This window comes from Nicotiana tabacum, chromosome 22, assembly GCF_000715075.1.
Source record: "Nicotiana tabacum cultivar K326 chromosome 22, ASM71507v2, whole genome shotgun sequence".
Lineage (NCBI taxonomy): Eukaryota > Viridiplantae > Streptophyta > Magnoliopsida > Solanales > Solanaceae > Nicotiana > Nicotiana tabacum.
In genome coordinates, this window is record NC_134101.1 from 131,780,003 (window position 1) to 131,794,019 (window position 14,017).

General features: G+C 37.6%; 1 pseudogene; it reads right to left on the bottom strand.

The window, feature by feature from the left end:
* LOC142176062 (uncharacterized) overlaps nt 1-13,810 on the bottom strand; it is a 42,732-nt pseudogene extending 28,922 nt beyond the window's left edge.
* Between the last annotated feature and the right edge of the window lie 207 nt (nt 13,811-14,017).

The following is a 14,017-nucleotide window of genomic DNA, read 5'->3' on the forward strand; positions in this document are numbered from 1 at the left end:
ATTTAGTTGGCATTGGGGACAATGCCAGCTTTTATTTGAGGGGGTGCACCCTAAATTTTTGGATGACTGTATATATTATTACATTTTATGTCTTCTTGATTTTCATCTTTGGTCTGTATATAATTTTACGTTTAGTGTCACGACCCAAACCGAAGGGCCGCGACGGGCACCCGGTGCCTTACTCAACCGAGTACCAACATAACATATCTTTCTTAACATGTTATCATGATTAAATGAGCTAGAAAACCCGTCATGAGATAACAAGAATAAAACATAAGGGAATACTCAACATATGAAGACCCAACATGATATACAAACTAATATATGTGACATATGGGCCTATAAGGCCGACATGACCATTTGTAAACTCGAAACATAGGCCGACAAGGCCATATGATTATCCATACACCTGACATGTGTCTACAAGCCTTAAAGAGTACATAAAATCATAAAGGTCGGGATAGGGCCCCGCCATACAAATCAATACATATCCAAAGTATACTGACCAAATAGGCAACTTCGGAGCAAGTGGAGTGCACCAACACCTTAGTTGAGTTGATAGCCTACTAGGAGGACTATCAATCTATCAATCGGGACCTGCGGGAATGAAACGCAGCATCCCCTAGCAAAAGGGACGTCAGTACGAATAAAGTACCAAGTATGTTAGCCAGGAAAGCATAAACAAGAACAGTAATGTAAAGAGAGAGATAGAGGAGATACAACCTGTAACATCTGAGTACCTCTAGGGGCTATGATATGAAATGCATAATACATATATATACATAAAAAATTTAAAAACATTTGCCTTTGTGGGCATCATCATCATCATATCGTACCCGGCCTCAAAGAGGACTCTGTAAAAGTATACCCGACCATCATAAGGTTCGGTAGAATCGTACTCGGCCACGTGGAGCTCGGTAAACCCAACTGATCAGTGGTTGCACAATATGTGTTGTACCCGGCCGACTATAGCGCGGCTAGGTAGAGTAAAATAGATACATATACATAATGCATGCTCGACTCATAGAATCACATTCTAAACCTTTTGGAGTGACTTAAGAACATTATGGACATCCCTACCATCAATATGAACCTTAGTAGGATTTAAGGATCATACAAACTTGTTTAGAATAATTTTATAAGGAAAGAACAATATGGACAACCTTAGTTGCTAGGAGTAGATCCGTTATGAAGTAGCGTATTCATTTCACTTTAGATCATGCCAAAAGAAAGAAGAAAGTGCCTTACCATACCTTAAACCCGTTGAGTCCTTAATCACTTCCAAGCAACTCTTCAAACAAGTCAACTCAATCTATCATAGTATAAGGAGATTCAAAATCAGTGCTTAGCAAAGGCTAAGTCTATAACTTAAGCTAGTAGCTCGTTTACGTAAATTTTGGCAGCATATCCCTTGTAACAAGGGCCTCCTCCAATACCATATACAAACAACAATGACCAGAGCAATCCATCAATACATAATTATCAATATCAAGACACCATATAACAACAACAAGTCACAACTACATTACGACGAGCGGTTAGCTCAGATTGGAATCCGTATACCCCTTATCAATCCTTATAGACTTCTTACTTCAACATAAAAGTATCATTAATATGATAATGAAGTCATTAATCAATGATTCCAGCCTTAAACCATATATTTATAATAACGAAAATAATCCACAACTTCAACTATCCTCAATTAGCAACTTTATTCACTAGTTCATGTCTAGCCCATCCATTTAACTTAATCAACATCAAGATAACCTTTGGAACAAGAAAGATCACAATATACATACCTTATACAGTAACTTCAAGTCATAATCCAAGTTATATTCAGTTTACAACAACCGTTAATAGCAATACAACGCCATAGAAGTGACTTAAGCTAATCCAAGTATTTTCTTGTAGTTTATCATCCTAATAACTTAACCAACATACAAGCAAGATTAAGCACAATTAGTAGGCTGTTATACTCACCTTAGAAAGCAGCAACAACTTGGAATTTCATCCAAATACAGCCCACAACAATCCTCAATGACAACACAACCTCAAAGAGGTGTTGTTCTTCACTAGAACTAAGTTTTGATGTTGAAATATGGTGTAATCACTTTGGAATCACTTCAAACCCTTGTGGTATATGTTTAGGAGGGTTAGGAGAAGTTTGGAGATGAATTTTAGTTGATAAATGAGCAAAAATAGGCTTCAAAATCGTTTATAAATTGAAGTAGGTCAACCACCGCCTAAGTGGGTCCCATTGGGAGCTACTTGCGCGGTCTCGCGAAAACGCGAATATCTCTCTACTCCGATGTCACATTGACGAACGGTTTTATGTGTTAGAAACAAGACTCACAGACCTTCAATTTGGTAGGTAGAACACCCCATGATTCCAAGTATATGTGGAGAAATTCTCAGATATATTTGACCTAAATTTCAGCAAATTTATGAATGTAACTTGTGGTGACCTTTGCCAACTCTTGTTCCACAACTTGCTTGCCTTCAAAATGTAGAAAATGAATATCATACGACTAAAATAACTCATATAATAACCTCTTTATCATGTTAATAACCCTAGTCTCACCCCCAAAGTACATGTTATAACATTCGAAATTTGTCGACTTTCGACGAAACTTATTTTCTTCAATTAGTTTAGCTTCTAAGATTTCCAACCCTCTTGGTACTCGTTATTCATGATCTTAAATATTTGTAACCTCCAAGGTAACATGATTAACTTACTTTATTTGCTTCCAAATATAATCTCATTTCCGAGCTTACATCAATGACTTACGACGTACTCTCACGTATGAAAACTTGGGGTGTAACATCATTCCCCCTTTGGAACATTCGTCCTCGAATGTTGACTGATGCGCTTATCAGTTTCATAAACTATGGCTCTTACAAATACTTTAATGCTCATCTTTCCATCTAAGCAATTGTTTTGTGAATAAATTCAAATGCTTGGGCATTCCCCCCTTTTAGGCCTCTTTGTCACACCATGACATGTGGTTGGAATTCTTCCAACATCGTAACATTTGATACCTTATGTCATGCAGTATGTACGACTGTGTCCTTGTATGAGCGCCTAGCGACTTCATATTCTCTTTTTCCTCCATCTTTTAGCCAATCTCTAAGCCTCACTTTATGAACATATATAGAATTATGACAAGCTGTCCCTCTAGGCATCTATAGGTGTACTGATGTCTTTCGCTTGGTACTTTATCGAACTTAAGACTATTTTTATCTCTTGTTTCATAGCCTTGTATATCTATCCTTATGTATTTACTACATCTAGGTAGGTTATACTATACCATAAAACTTACTTCGGTTTATTATTACCGAGGTTTGCTACCCAACTCCAGGTTACTCTCTCGCTGCTTATCCTATATGTATAAATCTACGTCCTTTAGTGCTTCCTCATTATTATTCATCTAAGAATAACAAACAAATCTCATCTCGAACTTTGGAACTTGTACCCATCTATTGTTTATTCACCTTAATGTTGATCTATAATCTATCACTGATAACTTGCAACCTCTTACGTAACACACTGTCACTAGGGCTCAAATCTTATCGGGGAACATATGAAGTGATTTTCCTGATCCACCTAGGGATAATACTATATCCCGTGCAATTAATGAAATCCCTTTCTCGTTAAATCATTACTCAATCAAAGGCCTAAGAATCATCCTCTTATCTATCACAATTACACCCTTATTCAACCGCCAAAGCAGCATTCCATCTCTTCTAAATGCACCTAGTCTCAGACTCCTCTGTGTTCATTCAGGCTGTACCGAGCTTTTTATTACATATGGAAATCATCAGCTCCCTTGTTTTGTGGGTTTAATCCCGAGGACATACATATTCTCGTCACTTTCTCACTCACTTTTTCATATCCTTACTCCTATCTACCTAAAACCTTGTTGCTCTACAATACTTTACCTTAGGACCTACACCGATCTATTTATACTACCCGCAACCTTCCTTTAACTTTCTAGCATCATAAATTTCCTTTCGTGCCTTCTCAGTTGTCCTTAAATGTAAGCAATTACTTTTGCTGGTCGTTCTATCACTTGTTGCATGAATACTTGGCTTGTCTTTTTGCCCACGAATACTATAATTTCCTGTACCTCATATGATCTCAAACATCACCTTTGATGTCATTTTTTTTACCATTCATTAGCCATGATAGGTGCCACTTTCTTATGGAGTGTATACAATATTGTAGTGAGACTGTTGTTACAGGATAATTTACTCTTTAGCTCACTATGCTTAGGTGGAAACCTTCTTCCTTATTTCCTCAGCTAGTCTTTCATTGTAGTACTTAGGGAGACCTTCTGGCTCTTGTAAAGTTGCGAGCTTGATATATCGTACACCCGAAGGTAATTTTCGTTATTCTTACTCGCCCATAATAATCCTTAGTTACATAAATTTATGCCTTTGTGCTCGTAGGGTTACTTCTAAGCTCAAATTTTTATTGTCTCCTTAGTGGCACTCTCTCTTATTTTTATAAACCTTAAAAATGGTACCTTTAATTGCCTCAACTCCTATCTGAAATTTTTTCAAATGATTGCGATCTCGTATCTGCGAGACTGAATTCACTATGCTGCGGTTCACTACATTTATCTTGCATGATCTATTGATTTATCTGTGACCTCTTGTCTAGCCATAACTGGGCTCTTCCTGAATCAACTACTAATTACTCGTTGGTCCATTCTCATATATATATATATATATATATATTCTGCATAATCCCTCTTGGGATATATCCTTTGTCTTAACTTATCTCTCGGATATATCCTTTGTCTTAACTTATCTCCCTCCACTAGCTCCTGATGTATCAAGTGTCCATTCACACTTATTTATCAATAACATCCTGGCCAGAAACCTTTACTGCCACTCCCCGGTGTCGTGCTTGTATAATGTTCTAGAGTCGCAACATATCTGCAGGAACTGAATAAATGCAACATCATCCCTTTCTCCTTTTTACCACATTCTACCTTTACCATTCCATAGTTAACTGAACCGCTTAACTCCGACTTAATATCATATCACACCATATTCCCCCCTTCAGGGGAGTACTAAGATTTAGTACTACGACGATCTACCTATAGTTGTTTTACCTCTTCATCTTTGGCGTCTTTTCACATTATCAATGAACCTTAATCACCTTATGGTAACCTTCTGTACCAGAGATAACTAAATTTCTTACGCACGAAGGTGACACCTACGGTAACTGGCACACTTAGTCCCTTAAGATTAACTCTGCTCAGAGTGCTTGCTTTAGGTAAGCGACTTCCTAAATAACCTTTAAAGGTTATTCGTCTGTTGTCTATTCTATTATTGTTGGAGCACGATCTTTGAAATTCTCACGATGTCGACCATTATCAAATCCTCCGGTCCCTAATTCATGTTCGGTTTTATCTTGTTCACCAGCCCATACTGATTTTTATTACTCTGGGGTCTAACCTTTCCTCCTGGTAATCACGTTGAAGTCACCAACTCATTTCTCGAAATAAGAATATGACTTTATGGCTTATACTCTTTTATTGCCTTAAGGCTTGTCACCTCTTGTATTTTCCTTCACTTGACTATAGAATCTATCATCGTGTCATATTTGGATTTACTGTTATCACCCATATATCATATCTTACTCATGATGCTTCATTTATTTTCTTCTTATTCTCCGGATAATATTTCTTTTGTCTATCACTTTATTCTGAAAACTTCAACAAAAGGTTCTTTCCCTATAAGCTCCCCTAGCTTCATCTCACTGGCTCTTGGGAATGCCTAACATTCTTTTTTTTACTCGGGGCTAGAGTCATACTAAGGTAAATATTTGTCCCTTCTAGGATCCCACTGCCTATCTTCTGAAATTTTTGAATATTCCAGTATTCGTATCTGATTGTACTACTCTAGAGTTCACCATCTGGGTGTCTTAGAAGGAGATCTATTACCATATTTGCACCATCTTTCGGAAACGTTAGTTAATGATAACAACCTATCCATAATTTTTGGGTTACTCTAACTCCAACTGGATCTTGATATCCCATCTTTCTCTTAAATAATATTTGTTAGCTCCTATAGAACATAACTGAGATGGGTGTGGCCAATTGTACTTACCTCTGTCATTGATGAAGGTACCAAAATGCTTATATTTCTCTGCCTAATTTGAAAATATTGATAATCTTCATTATCTGGGTGACTCGTACCCCTCTTCACCTTACTTCTTTTACTTGTTAAAACTTGTATCTAGATTCTGAATTCCTCATAGATTTTCACCATATTCGTGAATAGATATTCGTGCCTTAAGACTCCTTATTAAGAAGCATACACATCTTAGTACACACATGATCTGTTGAAGACCTCATATTTACTCATCATAAGCATGATGTGAAATCGAGTTCCTCTGACTCAACCCTTCCACATCCACATGCAGTCTCTTACCAACTATCTTTGTGGATGTAGGTATCGTTGTATTACGACTAAAGTCGAATTTAGGAGTTTGAATTCTTACAACTGAGCTCTACTGCACGATCTTGAGTAAGAAGAAAGAGTGACAGACCTAAATGCCTTGTAGCCTCCTACTTATAAGTGTGGTGCACAACACACCCATAAACAAGACTCTACTAGACACGGGTTGTAGACTCCCTAAGACAGAACTGCTCTAATACCACTTCTGTCACGACCCAAATCGAAGGGCCGCAACGGGCACCCCGTGCCTTACTCAACCGAGTACCAACGTAACATATCTTTCTTAACATGTTATCATGAGTAAATGAGCCAGAAAACCCGTCATGAGATAACAAGAATAAAACATAAGGGAATACTCAACATATGAAGACCCAACATGATATACAAACTAATATATGTGACATATGGGCCTATAAGGCCGACATGACCATTTGTAAACTCGAAACATAGGCCGACAAGGCCATATGATTATCCATACACCTGACATGTGTCTACAAGCCTCTAAGAGTACATAAAATCATAAAGGTCGGGACAGGGCCCCGCCATACCAATCAATACATATCCAAAGTATACTTACCAAATAGGCAACTCTGGAGCAAGTGGAGTGCACCAACACCTTCGCTGAGCTGATAGCCTACTAGGAGGACTGTCAACCTATCAATCGGGACCTGCGGGAATGAAACGCAGCGTCCCCAGATAAAAGGGACGTTAGTACAAATAAAGTACCGAGTATGTTAGGCAGGAAAGCATAAACAAGAACAGTAATGTAAAGAGAGAGATAGAGGAGATACAACCTGTAACATCTGAGTGCCTCTAGGGGCTATGATATGAAATGCATAATACACATATATACATAAAAAATTTAAAAACATTCGCCTCTGTGGGCATCATCATCATCATATCGTACTCGGCCTCAAAGAGGACTCGGTAAAAGCGTACCCGACCATCATTAGGTTCGGTAGAATCGTACTCGGCCACGTGGAGCTTGGTAAACCCAACTGATCAGTGGTTGCACAATATGTGCCGTACCCGGCCGACTATAGCGCGGCTCGATAGAGTAAAATAGATACATATACACAATGCATGCTCGACTCATGGAATCACATTCTAAACCTTTTGGAGTAACTTAAGAACATTATGGACATCCCTACCATCAATATGAACCTTAGTAGGATTTAAGGATCATACACACTTGTTTAGAATAATTTTATAAGGAAAGAACAACATGGACAACCTTAGTTGCTAGGAGTAGATCCGTTATGAAGTAGCGTATTCATTTCACTTTAGATCATGCCAAAAGAAAGAAGAAAGTACCTTAACATACCTTAAACCCGTTGAGTCCTTAATCACTTCCAAGCAACTCTTCAAACAAGTCAACTCAATCTATCATAGTATAAGGAGATTCAAAATCACTGCTTAGCAAAGGCTAAGTCTATAACTTAAGCTAGTAGCTCGGTTACGTAAATTTTGGCAGCATCTCCCTTGTAACAAGGGCCTCCTCCAATACCATATACAAACAACAATGACCAGAGCAATCCATCAATACATAATTATCAATATCAAGACACCATATAACAACAACAAGTCACAACTACATTACGACGAGCGGTTAGCTCCGATTGGAATCCGTATACCCCTTATCAATCCTTATAGACTTCTTACTTCAACATAAAATGATAATGAAGTCATTAATCAATGATTCCAGCCTTAAACCATATATTTATAACAACAAAAATAATCCACAACTTCAACTATCCTCAATTAGCAACTTTATTCACTAGTTCATGTCTAGCCCATCCATTTAACTTAATCAACATCAATATAACCTTAGGAACAAGAAAGATCACAATATACATACCTTATACAGTAACTTCAAGTCAAAATCCAAGTTATATTCAGTTTACAACAACCCTTAATAGCAATACAACGCCATAGAAGTGACTTAAGCTAATCCAAGTATTATCTTGTAGTTTATCATCCTAGCAACTTAACCAACATACAAACAAAATTAAGCACAATTAGTAGGCTGTTATACTCACCTTAGACAGCAGCAACAACTTGGAATTTCATCCAAATACAGCCCACAACAATCCTCAATGACAACACAACCTCAAAGAGGTGTTGTTCTTCACTAGAACTAAGTTTTGATGTTGAAATATGGTGTAATCACTTTGGAATCACTTCAAACCCTTGTAGTATATGTTTAGGAGGGTTAGGAGAAGTTTGGAGACGAATTTTAGTTGAAAAATGAGCAAAAATAGGCGTCCAAATCGTTTATAAATTGAAGTAGGTCAACCACCGCCTAAGTGGGTCCCATTGGGAGCTTCTTGCGCGGTCTCGCGAAAACGCGAATATCTCTCTACTCCGATGTCGTATTGACAAACGGTTTAATGCGTTAGAAACTAGACTCGTAGACCTTCAATTTGGAAGGTATAAAACCCCATGATTCTAAGAATATTTGGAGAAATCCTCAGATACATTTGACCTAAATTTCAGCAAATTTATGAATGTAACTTGTGATGACCTTTGCCAACTCTTGTTCCACAACTTGCTTGCCTTCAAAATGTAGAAAATGAATATCATACGACTAAAATAACTCATAGAATAACCTCCTTATCATGTTAATAACCCTAGTCTTACCCCAAAGTACATGTTATAATATTCAAAACTTGTCGACTTTCGATAAAACTTATTTTCTTCAATTGGTTTAGCTTCTAAGATTTCCAACCCTCTTGGTACTCTTTATTCATGATCTTAAATATTTGTAACCTCCAAGGTAACATGATTAACTTACTTTATTTTCTTCCAAATATAATCTCATTTCCGAGCTTTTATCAATGACTTACGACGTACTCTCACGTATGAAAACTTGGGGTGTAACATTTAGTTACTTTTATTGCACTTTTTTATCTTTCATTTGGTCTGTATATAGAGTTACACTATTGTATATATTCATCCCCCGTTGTATATTCAAATCCCCTATTGTACATAATCATTCTATTTTTTATTTTCGTAAAACAATTTCATTTTTAGCTTCTTATATTGGCTCGCAGCTTCTTGTTTCATTTTTGGCGCTTTCAATAAGCCTTTGGTTTTCTTAATTTCACGGTTCTTTCCAAAGGTGGAGTATTGTGTGAACCGGGTGGCTCTTCCTGGTGATGGAGGGTGTGACAACCTTCTTAAGGGTTTGAGTCCATTTTTGTTTTTTTATTTTTGGTAGCTTGTAGTTAAGGGTACCTCAAGCAAAGCTTCACTTGGGCGTAACACATTTTCTTTTGATCCCATGGTCAAAGACAAGTTGTTGTATTTAGGATGGTGAAAGACCTTGAGACTCTTGTGTTGACCAAACAATCATCATGTGGTCTTTCGGGACTATTGTGTGCTCAATCGTGTCTAAGGTTGTTGTCGGCCCCCGACTCTATGTCTTTAGCAATACTTGAGCTTGTGTGGTTAGAAATCGAATTGTGAGTCCAAGTCCCGAGCCAATGGTCTAGAACTGCCCTGAATGTCTGTTGAGGCGAAATCTTGAGTGAAATTTGGCTTGTGAAGTGATTATAGGCTCTCCTTGATCCAAATGATAGTTGAACAATTCAATAGCCCACCAATGATATAATTCCTAGTTAACCCTTTTCAACCTTAAACCTTTTTCTTTCAAGAATCAATACTATAAGTCTATACCCGTTCTAAAATATCTTGGCACCTGATATTTCCTTGATCAATGGCAAAACTCTAAGTTTGGAGGGAGAGACGGGAAAGGGAACAAAGTGGTAAAAGGTACAAAAGCAAAAAAAAAGGCAATGAAAAAGAAAAGAAAAGAAAAAAGACAAAAAGAAAGCCCAATGTGAAAAAGAATAAAAAGGGATTCAAGAAAAACAAAAGAGAAAAAGGTGTAGAAAAAGTTGAAAAAGGAGAAACACTTTGAAATGCATAAGAAAGAGTGACATTATGCCTCTCTAACCCCTTAAAAGAAGTGAGATACTCAAAGAGTCAAAAGAATTTTGCCAAATGAATCAAAAGAAGTGCTTAAGGGAAGATGGAACCCATTTACACCAAAAACTTTTCCTACCCTGAACCAAAAGCCTTCACATTGACTCCTCAAAAGCCCTATATGATCTTGAGTTGAATGACGCTTACATTAGTGGATACTTACATGAGCGGCAAGCATATGGTACTTAGAACCAGACTTGTGGCCTTTCCTTGAGAAAGATGAGTGAATTCCCATTAACCTCGGTTTGTGTGCTAATAGTCTAAAAGGTGAGGTTTGCTTAGGGAGAGTTGAGGATGTGTGAGTTTGTGTTCCACAATGACCAAAGTAATTGAGAGAGTTCTTTGATGTAATGAGTCAACTCTTGATGCTCTTGTGTCACACTTGATCCATAGTTTTTCAAAGTTTAAATGTTGTTAATGATTCATTCGTATTGAGGGCAATTATTAGTCCCAATTGATGTTTGTTGAGGTTACTTTAGGATAGTTGGAAATACTTGGATTTTCCCTTAAGGGGTGGGTCTTATTTTGTTTGCTTGAGGACAATCAAAGGCTTAAGTTTGGGGGAGTTGATAAGTAGGGATTTTAATGAGTTTCATGCTCCTTCTTGCCTATGCTTTGATTATAAATTGTTACAAAATAGTCCCAAAAGGCTCATAAGTTATGCTTGATTGTAGGTTTGATCGACAAAGTGACGAAATGTCAAAGATCGGCTCAAAAGGAGTGAAACCTGCTCAAGTATCAAAGACAAAGTAACCTGAGGGCAAACAAGCCTAGTGCGGACCGCACAAAGTTGAATGCGGCCCCACTAGGTGATTCAGAGAGATGGCAAAACTGGGCTTCAGGCAATGCGGCCGCAGTACACGTTGCACAGTCCACGGTGAAGGTTCCGCGTCCGCACTACCTTTTTGTGCGGTCCGCGGAAGAGAGATTCAGAGAGATGAAAAATGCCAAAGTTCAAGCCATGCGGTGCGCGGTCATTATTGTGCGGACCGCACCAGCTGCCTCCGCGGTCGCGGTCCGTGGAGCCCAAGTTCAGAGAGCCTAGAATTGAAGTCCAAGAGCCTAGTGCGGCCGCGGTCCATTTTATGCAGCCCGCACTGACCCCACAGAGGTATTTTTGTCCAGTTTTCCCAGCCTTGTATAAATAGAATATTTTACCATTTTTTAGGTTATATGATATATCTAGAACTGAGCTGCGCTCGTGGGATCCTCATCTGTAGCCATTTTTGGCATCTTAGCTTCAAATTAACGATAGATTCTTGTATTTTAATTTAGCATTTAATTAATATGCCTTGTTCTTCATCTATTTCTCTATTTTCTCCTTCAAGCATGAGTAGCTAAACCCATTGGCTAGGGTTGTGGCTCAACCCTAGTGTGGGTAATAGATGGGTGTTGCCATCTATTGTTAGATTGACTATGGGTGTTTGTTATTTGATTCAATTTTATGTTTTAATCTATGAATTGGTAGTTGCAAACACTGGTTTGAGCTAAGTTGACTTGGCTTCTTGAGAAAGAGAGCCTAAGTCTCCAAAATTGACCCAACAAGGAATTGAGATGCACTCAAGAGAATTGATAGTCCAAATTAAAGGGTTAAACCTCGAAAGAGTAATTACCTAACTTGAACCCTAGTTACTTGAGCTAATTTGCCTACCCATTTGGTCTCGAGAGAGTCAATTGGGCAAAATCACTCTCTCTATCGAGAGGTGTAAGAGTGGGTAAAATTGTGCAACGGTTATAGCATAAGCCCCAATTATGTCAATAGAATCTTAGTAACATCTACCCGTCAATTAGCCACCTAGGTAATGTCACGACCCTAATGCCCTTCTTCCCATTAGAGACAACTTATCAATTATCTCATAGCATAATCTAGTTTCAATTAATAGTTTGATAATAGTAGTTTATAATCAAAAACCCAAAAATGTATGGAAGTGACATTTGAAATAATTACACAACTGTAGTCTAGATAGATACTCCACTCCATTCCTAGCTCCCTGTGGAAATCGATCCCGACCCTCATATCGGGTAAAAGTTATTGCGACCCTCTCTTCCTACTTTTTAGTAGTGTGGAGTTAGCAGCAATCAATGATCCGCATACGAAATGTGCTAAGAGCAAGAGAAGAAGATGTTTGATGCTTGGAGAATACATTTCCTTCATTAGAGCTCCAATAATGAACTAATGCATGCCATTGGTCTTCTTCTCCCCTATCTGGACGTTTATCTAAGCGCTCAATATCATTGTTGTATGGCTCATAACCGATCATTTTTGCTTCATGCTTCCATTCTTTCCATTTAGATCCAACCGATGTCATCAACATACGCCGCATATCCTCAGTTGCATCAGTATTTTCCTGCAAACATCAACATATAACACATATATAAAAGCATAATATCAATAAGCATCTTAGTATATAACATTTTTCTTTATTTTTCCAAGCACCTTAATATGAGCCCATATCCTATTCTTGTATAGTTTAGGCACAAGCCTCCAATCTTGATGATTTAAGGGAACTAAAATTCCATTTCGTGCTATGACACACCAAGTTTTGAACTCAATCTAGTTGCATCAAGCCCAATAGCTTGGCTAAGATCATTGAACTCAACATGTAAAATGCCACCATCTTTTCCCCATCCTGAGTGCATCATAGTAGGACCCCTAGGTCGCTTAGATTACTCTTCACTAGCACTAGAGTCTGCAATAACCAAATATAAAAAAGAGGATGCCTATGAAAAAGTGTACAAATACACGAAATGTAACTATTCAAGAAAGATAAGATATTATACAGAATAAGTACCTAGAGAATTTTCTATTTGATGTAAATCATTTCTTGATTTTCCAGATCGGATAGCTTGTCCTTCATTTTGGGGCCAGTTTTGAGGTGGTTGAGGCATCGCCGCACCTCCTATTTGTTCTTCTTGTTGCTCCGAAAAATCAAGCAGAAACATTTCTTGACTAGAATTTCTGTCTTTTTCTTGCCATCACAACAAAGTTGCTCAAAAACTGTAGTTCCTGTAAAATTGAAAAATATTTTCTACTATCCAAAAGTATAAAATAATATCAAACTAATAAGCCAAACAAAAAGACACATGCACATATGAGATTTGAACAACTAAAAAGCATAGTAAGAAATCTCCAACTCAATGATCTATATATGTTCAATAACAATCTTGACAAAAATAATAAAAGTAACTAAGATATATCGTCTTCTTTATCATATGTCTCATTACTTTCCAAAGTAAGTAGGTGAATTTCTATTCCTGACACACCTTCTCTAACCCATTCAATATCCTCTTCATTTTCAAATACAGTATAATCCAGCTGTTGTTCGGGCCACAATTCCATGTGCTCTTCCATTTGCTCATTTGCTGGTTTGTTTTCACCTAAATTATACAAACCTCTTGGTTTAATTTCAACTACAATCTGTCATTCTTTTGCCATTGGATGATTGACATAAAACACATGTTGAACTTGAGAAGAAAGGATGAAAGGTTCATTTGACGGGTGCTTCCTTTTGTAGAGTAGATGAGAAAAATTAATAAGAGTAAATCCATAATCATCTTC